At 43.9% G+C, this 14,543-nt stretch overlaps 1 long non-coding RNA gene across 1 annotated transcript in view; it reads right to left on the minus strand.

Annotated features, from left to right (window-relative positions):
- Window positions 1–14,461, minus strand: part of LOC105529070 — a 28,400-nt gene extending 13,939 nt beyond the window's left edge. The window contains exon 1 of the long non-coding RNA XR_001004448.1: window positions 14,006–14,461. This is a non-coding gene — a long non-coding RNA (uncharacterized LOC105529070). The remainder of the gene's footprint in view (window positions 1–14,005) is intronic.
- Between the last annotated feature and the right edge of the window lie 82 nt (window positions 14,462–14,543).

Raw genomic sequence — 14,543 nt, forward strand, 5'->3', positions numbered from 1 at the left:
TTTTTTTTTTTTTTTTTTTTTTTTTTTTTTTGAGATGGCGTCTTGCTCTGTCACCCAGGCTGGAGTGCGTGTCATGATCTCAGCTTGCTGTAACCTCCTGGGCTCCAGTGATTGCCCTGCCTTAGCCTCCCAAGTAGCTGGGATTACAGGCATGTGCCACCATTCCTAGCTAATTTCTGTATTTTTAGTAGAGACAGGATTTCACCATGTTGGCCAGGCTGGTCTTGAACTCCTGACCTCAAGTGATCCATCTGCCTTGGCCTCCCTAAGTGCTGGGATGACAGGCGTGAGCCACTGCGCCCAGTCACAACTTTGTTTTTCATCACTGGTCTCTCCCAGGCTTCAAAGCAGTTGTTGTAGTCTTGTGGCATTTCCAGCCAAAAGGTCTGAGACTAGCAGTTATCAGCCCTCATCCTGCCTTATCATATAGCCACAATAGTGGGCAAGGAAGGGAAAACATGTAAGGCTGGGTGTTTGGAAGTAGAGCCAGCTTAAAGAACAGAAAAAGTGGGCAACCATCCAGAAAATGTGCACTCGGGGTGCAGGAGCGTGCAACATGCTACGAAGCTCTCCTGGTGAGCTGGCGAAAGCTCTTTTAGCTTGAGGCTTCCAGGCACATGTGCCCAGGTGTACCCTGTATGAGCCATTTATACTATAGTGTGAATATTTTTCAGATCAGTTTGATTCAATAAATATTGATTATGTGTAGCTGCCCTAAGCAGATTTTGAAAAGGCTGTTGGGAGCCTCCTTCCAGACAGGGAGGGAAAGGGCACAGACGGGAAGGCTGGGGGAGTTGACAACAAACGTCATCTAGCTTAAGGTCTAGTCAGTGTTTGGTGCTGCCGAGAAATGCTCCCTCTTGGGGGGGAACTGACGCCCAGCACGCACCACTGAATGGGGCCTCCAGCAATTCTTGGAGGCCCTTCACCATCCCTCACTGTGAGAACCTTCCTTTTCCTCTCCTTCATCTCCCCTGTGCGCGCCCCCAACCCAGGCCCACACCTACCTCTATTGTAGAGCTTACTCTATGGCCTTGTTTACTTCCTTCCTCCCCGCAAGCACAAAGACTGAATATCACTCCTCTGTGAATCCACAGAACCTCGAAGAGTACATAGCGCTTCGGTGCTTGATAAGCATTTGATGAATGAATACATGATTTTGCCTTCCCATCTCATGCAGCACAGGGAGGTGGGATGCTAAGAGAGCCTATCATCCCCCGCCACCATGACATTTGGGGTGAAGGAGGTTGCAAACACCTGCATCAAACTGTGCCTGCATTTTTAAATGCTGGACACAACATTTTGAAACAAAGGTAAAGGGGAGGAGGCATAGGACAGGTCAGGGCATGCGTTATTACCACCCATATGTACACATACCCGTTCATATGCTGCCAAAATGTTGCTCTACCCTTTCCCGAGCACCCGTTACTGTTTAACCCAACCTCAGTAGCTTTCTAAGAGAAAGACCATTCTAATGACTTGATCTACATGAAAACAAAAAGCAAAGTGTGTCAAAATTTTTTCCCACAATCATAGGGCTATCACGCTTTTTAACAAACTAAACCTCCACCATATCCCAGCATTCGGGATATACTGCAAGTAAGTGCCTGGCACTCAGAAAGCTCAAGGTTCCAGCAACAGTTGTGTGGCCTTGGATAAGGAACACAGGGAGACTCTTTGTCCTCTTGTTTCTTCAGTGTATTAAAGGGAGATAGTGGTATATTCAAAGGGCATGAAAAAAGCTTAACATGAGTCTGCATGGAGCTCTTTGAAATGCATGAAGGGCACTACAGTGGATAAATTCAACACTTGTCCTAGTGTTCACTCAGAACCCTCGTCCGGACATTTATAAAATTCCTCTGTGGACGTGTACACACACACACACACACACACACACACACACACACACATGCACATACACAAATATATCTAAAAGGGCTTAATTGCTTTTAAAATTTCTAAGTAAATACATTGTAATGATTATAAGGCCTCTGTACAATGTATCCAAGGCAAGCCCGCCATGATAAGAGCTATTTGAGAAACTAAATCACATCATTGAAAGAATAGCAATGAGGCAATTGATGAAATATTGCATTAGCAGTGGCCTCTGACCCCATGTGATGCCAACCAAATGCTTTTTCCTCTCTTTGTAATTTAATCATTTTTTCAATTAAATTAATTTCTTAAAATCACTCAGATAAGCCGCCTGTGTTAAACACACACACACACACAAACACACACAAACAACTTCAGGCGTGGGTGAAATAAAGGACACTCTGCAATCACAATTGTGACTCTGCTCCATTCTGGAAATGAATGATATCCTGTTTCCTTTTTTCTATGTCTGACAAGAATTTTTGCATAACTTCTTCCTGCTACAGTGTGAAGTCAAAGGCCCCCAAATACCCTCAAGACAGAGACCCAGTCGCCACAATATAAAACTATGAAAGTACAGCCATGAGAGGCCCAGAGCATATTGCCGGACAGACCAACCGGCTATTTTTAAAAGTTTACTTTAATACAAATGAACTGGCTGGGAAGGTGGCTTTGCCAAGGCAGCAACTCAGAAGAGTGCTAACAAGCCCGCCCCACACGTCTGTGCTCAGGCTTGCTGGGAGAGCTTACTCCACACACATCCAGGAATTTGTTTGAGGACAGAGCGTGGTTAGGTCATGTTTTAAGAATGTTCTCTCATTATTCTGACTCAGAGGGCGCCGTGAGCCACAGAAGGGATGTTGCACAGTGATACCTTCTGTTCTGTCTGGTTTTCAAGAACTGCCTCACTGTACTGATGGCCGGAGACTGATGTCACTGGAGGTTAACTCCTTCACATCTTCTTTTTTACAGGGCTAGAGGAAGAGCCCTTTTTCCTGTTGACATTTTTCAAACTTTGTAACCTAGGGGTTCGGCTTGTTGAGGGAGGGGAGGAGGGTGTCTAGGAGCAGTGACTGGAAACAGAGAAGAGACTACATAGAAGCAGAAGAGAGAACTAATGCAAAAGTCTGTAAAACCAGCCAAGAAATCTGTTCGGGAAAATAGAAACCTAAGCGCTGTGGTTTGGCAAGGAACTTTGACTCCTAATGAGAAAGGCAGAAAGAAGAGAAGGAGAAGAAGGATGGAGAGGGGAGGGGAAAGGAGAGAAGAGGAAGGAGAGGTAGAGATCAAAAGAGAAAGAAAAGAGAGGGGAGTAAAAGGAGTCAGACCCAGGATGCAACAAAGGTCCATCAGTAAGGGCCATTATGAGGACTGTATTGGAACAAGAAGCTGGAAATTAAAAATTAGGATATGCGGCCGGGCACAGTGGCTCACGCCTGTAATCCCAGCACTTTGGGAGGCTGAGGCAGGCGGATCACATGAGGTCAGCAGCCTGACGAATATGATGAAACCCTGTCTCTACTAAAAATACAAAAATTATCTGGGCACGTTGGCATGCACCTGTAATCTCAGCTACTCGGGAGGCTGAGGCAGGGAGACTTGAACCTGGGAGGCAGGGGTGGCAGTGAGCCAGATTGGGCCATTGCACTCCAGCCTGGGCAACAAGAATGAAAATCAGTGTCAGGAAAAAAAAAAAAATCAGGATATGCTACTCACCATGGAACATCTGGTCATGTGTGTGTCCCGGAACTGGGGAAAATTTCTTTGATAATTCATCTTTGATCATGTCTCATGCTAATGGACAAGCTCATGCTTGAGTGACATTTTGCCGTTTCATCAAAGGCTGGAGTAGGGATCACGAGGTCATAACTACCAATTCTAGTGGGGAACCTCCTCATGGGTCTCTACAATATGCTCCAGACGGTATGTCAGATGCACACACACGCATGTGCATATACATGCATGCACACACATACACACAGAGGAACGCACATACACTTGAAAGCCATTCCATGGCTTTCCATTGTACTTAGAATAAAACCCAACTCCAACTCTTACAACCTCATCAGGCTTCCTTCACAATAGTCTTCCAGCCACACCTCAAGCTTTCTTGAATCCCCTGAGCTTTCTCTCACCTTACAATCATCTCAGTCCTGTTTTCTCCCCCTCGGAGGTTGGCTCCTCTTCATCCTTCAGCTTTCACACAGAGAGGTCATCTTTGACTACCTGTGTAAATAGGGTCTCCCTGCTGCTCCCAGCATTCTCTGCTGTGGCACCCTATTAGTGTCCTGGCACTTATTAGTACTTGTCAGTCAGTGTACATTTATTTTTTAATTTTTTTTAATTGTTAATTTTTGTGGGTACATAGTAGGTGTATATATTTATGGGATACATGAAATGTTTTGACATAGGCATGCAATGCATAATAATCACATCATGGAGAATGGCGTATCCAGCCCCTTAAGCATTTATCCCTTGTGTTACAATCTAGTTATATTCTTTTAGTTATTTTTATGTATGTATGTATGTATGTATGTATTTATTTTTGAGACAGAGTCTCGCTCTGTCGCCCAGGCTGGAGTGCGGTGGTGCCATCTCTGCTCACTGCAAGCTCCGCCTCCTAGGTTCATGCCATTCTCCTGCCTCGGCCTCCTGAATAGCTGGCTGAATACCTGAACAGGCTCCCAGCACCACGCCCAGCTAATTTTTTGTATTTTTAGTAGAGACAGGTTTTCACCGTGTTAGCCAGGATGGTCTCGATCTCCTGACCTCTTGATCCGCCTGCCTCGGCCTCCCAAAGTGTTGGGATTACAGGCGTGAGCCACCGCGTCTGGCCCTCTTTTAGTTATTTTTAAATGTACAATTAAGTTATTATTGACTATAGTCACCTTGTTGTGCTATCAGATGGTAGGTCTTATTCTATTTTTTCTACCCATTGACATGATCCTCCTTCCTTCCACCCCCTCCCCACTATCCTTCCCAGCCTCTGGTAACCATCTTTCTGCACTTAATGTCCATGAGTTCAATTGTTTTGATTTTTACATCCCACAAATACATGAGAACATGCAATGTTTCTGTGCCTGGCTTATTTCACTTAACATGATCTCCAGTTCCATCCAAGGTCCTGAAAATGACAGAATCTTATTCTTTTTTATGGCCAAATAGCACTCCATTGTGTTTATGTACATTTTTTATTTACTCATCTACTGATAGACACTTAGGTTGCTTCCAAATCTTAGCTATTGTCAGAGACCCAGCACAGTGGCTCACACCTGTAATCCCAACACTTTGGGAGACCGAGGCAGGTGGATCCCTAGAGGCCAGGAGTTCGAGACCAGCCTAGCCAACATGGTGAAACCCCGTGTCTACTAAAAATACAAAAATTAGCCAAGTGTGGTGGTGCGTGCCTGTAGTCCCAGCTACTCAGGAGGCTAGGGCATGAGAATTGCTTGAACCCAGGAGGCGGAGGTTGCAGTGAGCCAAGATTATGCCACTGCACTCCAGTCTGGGTGACAGAGTGAGGCTCCGTCTCAAAATAAAACAAAAAAAATCCTAGCTATTGTGAACAGTGGTGCAATAAACATGGGAGTGCACATATCTCTTCAATATACTGATTTCCTTTCTTTTGGATATATATCCAGCAGTGGGATTGCTGGATCATATGTCCTATTTTTAGTTTTTTGAGGAACCTCCAAACTGTTCTCCATAGTAGTTACACTATTTACATTCCCACCAAAAGTGTATGGGGGTCCCCTTTTCTCTATCAAAAGTACAAAATTAGGTCATGCGCGGTGGCTCATGCCTGTAATCCCAGCACTTTGGGAGGCCAAGGCGGGTGGATCACAAGGTCAGGAGTTCAAAACCAGCCTGGCCAAGATGGTGAAACCCCGTCTCTACTAAAAATACAAAAAAAGTCGCCGGGCTTGGTGGCATGCACCTGTAATCCCAGTTACTCCGGAGGCTGAGGCAGAGAATTGCTTTAAAAACCTGGAGGGGCGGAAGAATTGCTTGAACCCAGGAGGCGTAGGTTGCAGTGAGCCGGAGATTGTGCCACTGCACTCCAGCCTGGGCGACAGAGGGAGACTCCGTCTCAAAAAAAAAAAAAGTACAAAATTAGGTGGGCACAGTGGTGCATGCCTGTAATCCCAGCTACTTGGGAGGCTGAGGCAGAAGAATTGCTTGAACCTGGGAGGCAGAGGTTGCAGTGAGCTGAGATCTCACCATTGCACTCCAGCCTGGCCAACAGAGCGAGACTGTCTCAAAAAAAAAAAAAAAAACAAAATGTCATGGGGTAGCGTCCACTTCCTGAAGGTTCAGAAGTTGCTCAGTGCTTACGTTCCTCTGCCCTCTTGATGAGATGGATTTTTTTTTTTTTTTGGCTTGAGCATTTATCTGTCCAGAAGCATATTTAATGCTCATGTGGGGATTCTTGACACTGACATCGCTTTCTGAAGCCTAAGTCTAGCTCACGGCTTGATGATCGGTCCACAAATCAAACTCTTGGCCAAAGTTTTATAGCTCGAGTTTATCCAAAGTCCAAACAAATCAGATACTCCTTCTGGACAGAAGTCAAATTCTTCCTTTTGGTAAGAATTTTTCAGAAATTCAAAAAAGCAGTATGTTTTATGTTCTCAAAGTTCCTACAATCACATCCAATCTTGTATCAGATGCATCAATGGCCATAATGAAGGGTTTGAAAAGTCTGAAGCTTCCAAAACGGATAAATAAATCAAAGCCCATGTGAACTTTTGAGAAATATTTCAGTACTATAGGATCCAAAAACTTTAATGAGTTTGCCCCCTCTTTGTAAAACAGCACAATAGATCAGCTACAATTACAAGTGAGGAAAATTTTAAGGGATCTCCCAGAGGACATGCTTTTTAAAAAAATTATAATTAATTGTAGGAAGTTTGCCAGTCTCTAATGGCGTCTATTTTATTCTACAAAAGAATTGGATCTCAAATATCTGCCCTGTGAAAGCCCAACAGACATTACTAAATTTCACACAGTTCATGGGTGACTGCAAGCCCTAAACCGGATACACTCTCAGTTTCATAAAATTAGATGATCTCTAGCAAAAATCAGAGATGAGATCATAAAATGTCACTTTCTGAAATTCAGCATAAAAAGTAATCAATATAAAATTAACCACAAAGATATCAGGAGCATTTTAAAGAAGTAACAGCTTTTATTTATTTTTTATTATTATTATTTTTTGAGACAGAGTCTCACTCTGTTACCCAGGCTGGAGTGCAGTGGTACAATCTCACTGCAACCCCCACCTCCCAAATTCAAGCAATTCTCCCTGCCTCAGCCTCCCCAGTAGCTGAGATTATAGGCACCCACAACCACTCCCAGCTAATTTTTGTATTTTTAGTAGAAACAGGGTTTTACCACGTTGGCCAAGCTGGTCTTGAACTCCTGAACTCAAATGATCTGCCCGCCTCGGCCTCCCAAAGTGCTGGAATTACAGGTGTGAGCCACTGTGCCCGGCCAAAGTAACAGCTTTTAGAGATGCTTTATAAATGCATGGGTGATGTAATTCAGGGTGTCTCATCTCAGCAAGGAGAATGAAATCTATGTACATGATGTAAGCAATAATGATAGCTACCATTGTTGAGCAGCTACTGTGTCAGGCACAATGCCAGAAACTTTACATACACTGTTTCATTAATCCTCACAACAATCCATTGAGAAGGCTCTGATTATTTCCATTTTTAACTACGGGGATCTCGAAATTCAAAGGATGCTGAGAATTGTTCGCTATGATACAGCAAATCCCACTGCTAGGATTTTCACCCAGGTCTTCTCAACTCCAAACTATGCTGTCAATGGCATAAGAGAAATGGTCCCTTGAAGTTCAGCAAAATGGCATTTACCTGAAAGAAAGATGTGGTAAAAGTCTCCAAAAACTTTGAGGTAAATAATCCAAATCAGTCATTCAGACTGAAATGTCCTTGGAAGGGAGGAAGATCATTCCTTAAGGCCTCTTCAACCTGCTAGATATATCCCTTAAGAACAGGCCAAGCGCAGTGCCTGACGCCTGTAATCCTAGCACTTTGGGAGGCTGAGGTGGGGAGATCACCTGAGGTCAGGGGTTTGAGACCAGCCTGGCCAACATGGTGAAACCCCATCTCTACTAACAATACAAAAATTAGCCGGGCGTGGTGGCGGGCACTGTAATCCCAGCTACTCGGGAAGCTGAGGCAGGAGAATTGCTTGAACCCGGGGGTGGAGGTTGCAGTGAGCCGAGATCGCGCCATTGCACTCCAGCCTGGGCTAAAGAGCAAGAGTCTGTTTCAAAGAAAAAAAAAAAAAGGACATTCAATTCCCTTTAATGTAATTTAATATTCATCAAACCTTCAGATCTTTAATTTGATCCCCTAGGAATGCCTTTCCACCAGGAGGAAGTACCTCAAGCACATGACCAGTTTCAGCCTGCCAACTTTATTCTCTGAGATAAAATAATAACTTGGTCAGGTGGATAACAAACGGTCTCTTCTGAGTGGGGTTATTAAGAATCAATTTCTAAAGAGGTCAGTTCTGAATTAAATAAAGTGAATTTTCTGATCCTACAAAACCAGGGACCAAATCCTGGGTCTTCAGTAACCTCCATCGGAATATGTACATACTTGTGTGTGTGTGTTTGTGTGTACTAATTCTTCCAGTCTGTGAACATGGGATGTCTTTGGACATCTCACAGGACATCCCATGTTTATAGACTAGAAGAGTTAATATTGTGAAAATGACCATATTACCAAAAGTGATCTATAGAATCAACGTAATTGCTATCAAAACACCAATGACATTCTTCACAGAAATAGAAAAAACAATACTAAAATTCATACAGAACTACAAAAGACCCCAATAGCCAAAGCAATCCTGTGCAAAAAGAACAAAGCTGGAGGCATCACACTACCAGACTTCAAAATATACTTCAAGGCTATAGTAACCAAAGCAGCATGGTACTAGCATAAAAAGAGACACAGAGACCAACGGAATGGAACAGAAAACCCAGAACTAAATCTACATATTTACAGCCAACTGATTTACAACAAATGTACCAAGAATATACATTGTGGAAAAGACAGTCTCTTCAATAAATGGTGCTAGAAAAGCTGGTTACTTACATGCAGAAGAATTAAACTAGAGCCCTATCTCTCACCATATACAAAAATAAACTCAAGATGGATTAAAGACTTAAGTCTAAGACCTGAAACTATGAAACTACTAGAAGAAAACATAGAGCAAACACTTGAGGCCATTGGTCTTGACAAAGATTTTATGAATATGCCTCAAAAGCACAGGCAATAAATATACGAACAGACAAATGGGATTATATCAAACTAAAAAAGTTCTGTGCAGCAAAGGAAGCAATCAGCAGGGTGAAGATACAACCTGAAGAACGAGAGACAATACCTGCAAACTATTCATCTGACGAGGAATTAATATTCAGACTATACTAGGAATTCAAACAACAGATATATATATATATATATATATAGACATTTAAGTTGGATATATATACACGCACATTTAGGTTGGAAATATATCTCCAACTTAAAAATGGGCAAATGAGCTGAATAGCCATCTCTGAAGAAAAGACATAAAAATGGCCAATAGGTATATAAAAAATCCTCAACATCACTATTATCAAAGAAATGCAAATCAAAACCGCAATGAAATATTCTCTCTCCCTATTTAGAATGGCTATTATTGGGCTGGGTGCGGGTGGCTCATGCCTGTAATCCCAGAATTATGGGAGGCCTAGGCGAGAGGATCGCTTGAGCTGAGGATTTTCAGACAAGCCTGGGCAATATAGGGAGACCCCATCTCTAAAAAAAAAAAAAAATTAGGCAGGTATGGTGATGTGCGTGTGTTCCCAGCTACTTGGGAGGCTGAGGTGGGAGGATGACTTGAGCCTGGGGGTTGGAGGTTGCAGTGAGCTGAGATCGCACCACTGCACTCCAGCCTGGGCGACAGAGCAAGACCCTGTCAAAAAAAAATTATAAGGAAGAGAAAATATATTTACTATTCATGAAGTGGAAGTGGATCATCATAAAAGCCTTCACCCTCATTGTCTTTATGCTGAGTAGGCTGAGGAGGAGGAGGAAAACAAGGAGTGGGTCTTGCTGTCTCAGGGGGTGCAGAGGTGGAAGAAAACCCACGTATAAGTAGACCTGGGCGGTTCAAATTCATGCTGTTTAAGGGCCAACTGTATGTACATAATCCAGAAGGCTCATTTTGAAAGCCTACCAAGCTCTCTAACCATCTAATGACATCAGTAAAGGATGACTTTTAATGAGTGACACTGAGAGATTGTCACATTGCATACCCACAGTCTGGCCAAATATAGCTACAAGATGAATGCAGAATGTCACAGCGACCCCTGGTATACCCAGTAAGTCATTAGCCAGTTTTGAAAATGAGTCAGGTGAAGCCCCTGCACAACGGCATGCTGGAGGAGAACCCATGGAGCCCTAAAGGAGTCACATGTCCACAGTCCCCTTCTCAGGAAAGCTATTTGTAGAGATTCTTTTTGCAAACAAACTGCCATTGTTCATGCTGTATGCATGGATGAAGGCAACACCACACTGGCCTCAATGATGAGAACAGGAACCCATTAGTCATGGCAAGGTCCCATGACCAAGGCAAAAATGACCAACTTTAAGTTGTATCGGAGGGAGGCCATCTGCTTCTGAAGTCACTTGGCATAAAACTCTATGCTGAGTAGGAGAGCTTCTGAATAGTTAGTTACAAAGAGACTCTCTTAGTTAGACACTCTCTCTCTCTTAGGAAGAGAAAATATTAGGCAGATAGAGGGTGGGTTGCTCCAGCTCAACTGAGTAGCTGGGCCAGGTGTCCAGGAAGCTACTGGATATCCCTGCCTCAAAAACCTTGGGAGACTCAGAATGTATGCCTACTCTTTGCACAGCTTACTCCTTGCATTAAATGTTTCCCTCAGAAGTGTTATTTCTGAAACTTAATACACAGTCTACTTTTGAAATTTTATACTTGTAGTTATTCTTTGCAGAACTCTTGGATATAATTAAGGAACTTTTTGATGCTTGCTATGGTCTGAATGCTTAAGTTCCTCCAAAAGTCATGTTGACTCCTAATTCCCATTGTAGCAGTATTAAGAGGCGGGGCATTTGGGAGGTGACTAGGTCATGAAGGCTTCACCATGATGAATGGGATGAGGGCCCTTATAAAAGAGGCTTGAGGGAGTTTGTCCCTTCCACCATATGAGGATGAAACAAGAAGATGTTATATACAAAACGCACCAAGCCCTCACCAGACACCAGATCTGCAGATGCCTTGATCTTGGACTTCCCAGCCTACAGAACTGTGAGCAATACACTTCTGTTGTTTACAAATTAGCTAGTCTAAGGTATTTTGTTAGAGCAGCAGGAGGCAGCATTAGAATCTACCATGTACTTAAGTCTTAAGTTTTGTTTTTACTTATTCATCTCTACTAGGAACATTGTGCAGGAAATAATGAAGAGTAGGATCCTTTCCCCAACCAGGAGAAGTTTTTCTTCTTCATTTTAATATTTCTCTTCCTAAGGACTTTGCTTTTTAATGACAGAACTAATCTCATTTGTAGTTTATGTGCCTAGCTTAAATTTACTCATTAAACACTAAAGTTGGAGTTGTTCTATAGCTTTTCATGAGCTGACCTTGGGCACAACTGCCCTCTTTCAAAGGCACCATGATTTTTTCATCGAACTTAATTTTCAAGAACACTTGACATGTGGAAGAGTTTAAAGCTGAGATATGAAGTGATTTCTCTAGATCTTGTTATTTAAAAATGTTTAGGCTGGGTGCGGTGGCTCACACCTATAATCCCAGCACTTCAGGAGGCCGAGGCAGGTGGATCACCTGATGTCAGGAGTTTGAGACCAGCCTGGTCAACCTGGCAAAACCCTGTCTCTACTAACAATACAAAACTTAGCTGGGCGTGGTGGCACGCACTTGTAGTCCCAGCTACTCAGGAGGCTGAGGCAGGAGAATCACTTGAACCTGGGATGCGGCAATTGCAGTGAGCCAAGATCACGCCATTACACTCCAGCCTGGGTGACAGACTCTGTCTCAAAAAATAAAAAAAATAAAAAATAAAAATCTTTAAATATTTATGGTTAACACTCACATGCAATAAAATCTTAAGATATGCCTTATAAAGCAAAGCCACCAATTACTGAGTGCTATGTGCCAAGCATGACGTGAAATGCTTTGCTTGTCCTCTCTCATTTATTTCACACAGTAATCTTTTGAGATATTATTATTTTATATAGATCTTGAAGTAGAAGGAGACAAATCTGGGTACAGGAAGTACCAAGGTGCTTTTCTTAGTAGTGGGCAACATCAAGTTATTGGAGGTGGAAAGCCCTGTTTTTGAGCCCTGGTTCTGGTACTTACCATATGTTCTGGTCATGTCCCTTACCTTCAACAAGGTGAGAACCTGGGCTTCAACTTCTTTCTCTGTTATTTTTATTTGAGGTGGGTCCTCGCTCCAACAGAACAAGTTCCCTACCTATCATTTCACTATTATAGTTTCGACCCAGTGTGCATATCCAACCTTTTATTTTGTTTTTTTGTTTTTTTGGGGGGAGGCAGAGTTTCTTGTTGCCCAGGCTGGAGTGCAGTGGTGCAATCTCAGGTCACTGCAACCTCTGCCTCCTGGGTTCAAGCAATTCTCCTGCCTCAGCTTCCTGAGTAGCTGGGATTACAGGTGCCCGCCACCACGCCCGGCTAATTTTTGTATTTTTAGCAGAGATGGGGTTTCACCACGTTGGCCAGGCTGGTCTTGAACTCCTGACCTCAGGTGATCCCCCTGCCTTGGCCTCCCAAAGTGCTGGGATTACAAGCATGAGCCACCATGCCTGGCCCAAAGTTTATATTTTTGAAAGGCAAAAACCATGAGGCAAGTTCTTAGGTTACATCCTTATCAGTTAATACGTCAATTATCAGTTAATGCTTTACTAAGGCATACTTGATAATCAGCTGAGAACACGAACAGAATATGGATTGGGCTACTAGGGATGAAAAGATTCTAGGGGCTGCTGGAGGACCAGTGAAGTTCAGATGGGAATGTGCTCAATGGAAAGACTTCTGTTAAGTACATTTGTCTAGACTCTGCCTGGCTCAGGATATGTCTTTGAAGCTGGTGTGAAGGCAAGGAAAAATGTTCAGTGTGTAACACATAGTCCCATCTGGCTGAAACATGAGTGAAGAAGTGATGAAGGAGAAAAACCAAGAAAGGAAACCATGGGGGAGGGCACAGGGAAAGTCATAGTGACGAGTTTGGACTTCATTCCATAGGCGGTGAGGAACCTTCCAGGGCTTTTTAAGCAGGGGGCCAGCAACATTAGATGTAGGCTGCTTACAGGATGGGGTAAATGGTGGAGACAGGGTGTGGAGGACAAGGGCCCAGGGTGTGGCCAGGAGGCCCTCAAAATAATCCATGGAGCCCAAAACTAGGTCATGGAACCCAAAACTAGAGTGGTAGTGATAAAAATAGAAAAAAGAATGTAACGCTGCCAAGGACTTGGCACCAACTGAATGGGGGGAAGGGGAGGTGTTGAGAAGATGGTCAAACCACAGACACCTAGAGATTCCGGGCACTTATGAAAGTTCCAAGAATTTCTATTCTTCCTTTACCTTACTCTCCACCCAATCAAAAATACCTAACTTGGCAACAGTTGACAAGTTGAGAGCCTAAATATGCAAAGTAAATAGGAGAGTCATCTTTGCCCATGAGAACCACAGACAGAAATCAACCTGGCAAGGCCGGGCACGGTGGCTCACGCCTGTAATCCCAGCATTTTCGGAGGCCCAGGCAGGTGGATCACTTGAGGTCAGGAGTTCGAGACCAGCCTGGCCAACATGGAGAAACCCCGTCTCTACTAAAAAAAAATACAAAAACCAGCCGGGCGTGGTGGCGCATGCCTGTAATCCCAGCTACTTGGAAGGCTGAAGCACGAAAATCACTTCAGTCTGGGAAGCAGAGGCTGCAGTGAGCGGAGATCGCGCCACTGCACTGTCCAACCTGGGCGACAGAGCGAGACTCTGTCTCAAAAAAAAAAGAAAGAAAAAGAAAAAAGAAAAAGAAAGAAAGGAAGAAATCAGCCTGGCAGAGAAAAGGTGCGGGTAGTAGCGGTTCTGGTGCCCTTCCTCCAAACCTGTGAGGCCTGGTCTAGGCCTCTAAGCACCTCTCTCCTTGGAAAGGGGGTGAAGACGACTGATTACGAAGAGGCCTGGGCTCTGGTCTCGGTTCTGCCACTGACTGGGTGCCTCCCTTCATCGCTTATTTCTTCTTTTTCATGTTGGACCATAGCATTCCAGATGTCCTCTGCAGAGGTCGAACTGCAGGACTGCAGTATCTTTCCCTCTTTGCATGTACTGCTTTTCATATTCCCTGATTCCATTAAAAATATTATCCTCTCTCGTGTTCTAATCTCACTTTTTATGAAGCATAGCACCCTTTCAGGAAAGGGAGCGGAGGCCTGGATATCTGGGTCTGGGCTTGGGCATCCAGACAAAGCCAACCGCCTCCTCCTTGGGCATCTCTTCTCTGCCCACCAGCGCGGCTCTGCCTACCCGACTGCAGCCAGCCTCGTTGCCACGGCAACCGGCGGGCGCCCACGCCTGCCTTGGGACCCAGGGGC

The sequence above is a fragment of the Mandrillus leucophaeus genome, unplaced genomic scaffold, assembly GCF_000951045.1.
Source record: "Mandrillus leucophaeus isolate KB7577 unplaced genomic scaffold, Mleu.le_1.0 Scaffold747, whole genome shotgun sequence".
In the NCBI taxonomy this organism is placed as follows: domain Eukaryota; kingdom Metazoa; phylum Chordata; class Mammalia; order Primates; family Cercopithecidae; genus Mandrillus; species Mandrillus leucophaeus.